The sequence below is a fragment of the Talpa occidentalis genome, unplaced genomic scaffold, assembly GCF_014898055.3.
Source record: "Talpa occidentalis isolate TD23 unplaced genomic scaffold, MPIMG_talOcc4v2.1 talOcc4.313, whole genome shotgun sequence".
NCBI lineage: Eukaryota > Metazoa > Chordata > Mammalia > Eulipotyphla > Talpidae > Talpa > Talpa occidentalis.
This window is the reverse complement of record NW_023603330.1, coordinates 3,265-6,229: the sequence shown is the minus strand read 5'-3', so window position 1 is coordinate 6,229 and position 2,965 is coordinate 3,265. Positions and strand designations below refer to the sequence as shown.

The following is a 2,965-nucleotide window of genomic DNA, read 5'->3' as shown; positions in this document are numbered from 1 at the left end:
AGATATGAATTCTATATTTGAAGAAAAATGAATTCAGTCAACTCCTTCATATTCATTGCAGATCAGATTTCCCCTGAAGCAGTATTTTTTCCCCCGATGGATGTATGTTACACTGGAAACCTTAAATACTTTTCAGACGAAACAGTGCCTTTAATCAAGGCTCTCATGTAGCCTATAGAGAAAGTCAAACTCTTGAATTAGGGGCAAGGAGAGAGGCAGCATACAGAGGCTGAGAACCTTGTTTGGTAGAGGAATCCTTCACAAATGCTCGTCATCCAGTTTGTCAGCCTTTGCCACAGCTTCTTCAAGCCCGATTGTATAGAAGGTCTGCTCTGGGAGGTGATCGTTATCACCTGCCAAAATCTGCTGGAGTCCTTCAATGGTCACCTTGTGAGGTACCAGCTTCCCCATATGACCTCGGAAGATCTCAGCCACCTGGACTGGCTGAGACAAGAAATGTACTTTCCATGCGCGGGACACAGTCAACTTGTTTTCCTCAAAGAGTTAACCCAGAACCAGCATAATAGTGATGTCCTGGAGGGATCTGTAGTCCTATAGGATTGTTTTCACCACCAGGGCAACATTGTAATGCTCACTGCCAACAACGTAGGGATCCATGATGCCAGAGATGGAGTCTAGAGGATGCCCAGCTCAACAACAGCAGAGGACAACACAGTGGGAACATTCAAATGGGCAAAAGTGGTAGTAGGGCCAAGGTCAGTCGAGTCATCAGCAAGCCCATAGATAACCTGTGCAGAGGGGACAGATCCTTGGTGGTGGTGGTGATTCTTTCCTGCCTGGTACCCAGCTCAGTGGCCAGGGTAAGTTGATATTCCACAGCAAAATGGATTCTGCCCAATAAAACAGACAACTCATAGCCAATCTGGGTGAAAAAGGAAATGTTATCAACAAACAGTAGTATATCTTTACCTTCTTTTTTTAAGAAATATTTATTTATGGATACAGAAATTGGGGTCCAGGCCAGATGTGTGTGTGTGAGTGGAGGGGATGAGAGGATTCACCGAGACAGAGTGGGGAGCAGAACAGACAGATCTGAAATACACTACTGAGGTGAGCAGTGGGCAAGACAGGAGAGGTCTGCTATGCCATGTGTGTCAGCTCCTTGGCCAGAGATTGAACTCATGCTGCAGTGGCTGCCCATAGCTTGATAGTGCTGAGATTTTAACCCGTGCTCCACCAAGGAGACCCTATCTTTACCTTCTTGATCTCTGAAATATTCAGCCACAGTGCGTCCAGTCAGAGCTACCCAGGAACAGGAACCAGGTGGGTCATTTGTTTGATGGTACACCAGCCCTACCTTGGAGGTAGCATCTTTTAGGTTGATAGCACCACACTTAATAATTCCATGGTATAAATCATTGCCTTCGTGGGTCCTCTCACCAACACCAGCTTAAAGACATTAACTACCATGGGCTTTGGTGAGTTGTTGATTAACTCCATGATCAGTACCACCTTGCCAAATCCAGTACCACCAAAGGGCCCAACTTTGCCACCCTTGGCAAAAGGAGCCAGCGCGTCCATAACCTTGATACCAGTAATTAAAATTTCCTGCTTAACACTCATCTCTATGAACTGAAGACCCTCAGCATAAATAGAAGGAAATGATTGGTTCTGATAGGACCTCTTTCATCAATAGGTTCTGCTGTGAGATTCATGATTCTGCCCAAGATCTCAAGACCAAAAGGAATTTTGAGTATGCAGCAGAAGCCAGGACTTTCTGGCCTCTGACCAAGTCTTTGGAACCACCCATGGCAAAGGTCTGTACAAAGATCTCACCCAAATGTTGGGCCACCTCCAAAACCAGCCTGTTCTCTTTGCCTTGGACTTCAGGAAATTTAGGATGGATGGAAGTCCTTTGTCAAATTGGACATCCACCAAGGATGTCCAGTGGCAGCGCTAGTTTTGGTGAAGGAGATGTTTGAGTGGCATAGCCTCTAGCAGGTTGCAGTGCGGCTGGAGAGTCCCGCTAAAGAGCTGAGCTTGGGGCAGAGGAGTTGAAGGGCAGAGTCCCAGGAAGACCCTAGAGGTCGAGCAGCAACCACACGACCCCCAAGACCCAAAATGGCAAAGTCTGGGTGGACACTAAAGCAGTTTTTGAGACAGATTTTTGGTGGGAAGTACAACGAGGAGCTGCTCTCTAGCTCAATACCTGAGAGAATGTAAAGGAAGCAGCAAGGAGCAGAGAGATGTTGGGCTGCTATTTAGTCTTAGTGGCTTCAGTGGACCCTCACAGGGGAGCTGTGAGGCTGGGGTGTTCCTTTAGAGCTCTGGGTCAGGGGGCTGGTATGTATATAGTCCCACATGGGTCTGTGGTTGGATGTGGGTTGTGCCTGGGAAGGGGAAATGATCTTGGGCAAGGCAATTCTCCCTGGCTGAGGCAGTTTTTCAGAGGTTTGACACTGCTATATTCATGAAATGAATTCCAGATGTCTCTAAAAACCAATTTCAGGAAACCGAAATATGGACTATGAGTTTTTTCAAAAGTAGAACATATTTATCATCTTAGGGTTAAAAGACCTTTTAAGTGACAGATGAATATGATGACTTAAAGTTGAGAATCATGTCTATAAACACATATAACAAAAAAATCAAGACAGACTGAGGAAAAGTATCTGCAACATGTTTTAACAAATAATATATGGGCTGTAACAAAAAGGAACTTTCCTTTTGTCTCTCCATGGACAGCCTTCCCATTATTTAAGTAGGAGAAGTTTCAATATGCCCTTTGACTTTTTTGTGCTTTGTTCATGTTAAGTCCAAAACACTCTCATTTCAGTTTAAGATATTAATCAACACTTCAAACCATGCTATAATAAGATTTTTCCTCCTCTGCTCCAACTCTGTATTGCATTCTTGGGGCCCATAATCTTTAGGGAAGGGGATATGGTTAGCTACTGTTTGTTCCTTATCTCTTCTCACCTCATAACCTCTTACCATTTGTGGT

The 2,965-nt window shown here is 44.8% G+C and overlaps 1 pseudogene; it reads right to left on the bottom strand.

Moving 5' to 3' along the window:
* Window positions 1-258: 258 nt before the first annotated feature.
* LOC119256563 (ATP synthase subunit beta, mitochondrial-like) lies at window positions 259-2,170 on the bottom strand (annotated as a pseudogene).
* Window positions 2,171-2,965: the final 795 nt, after the last annotated feature.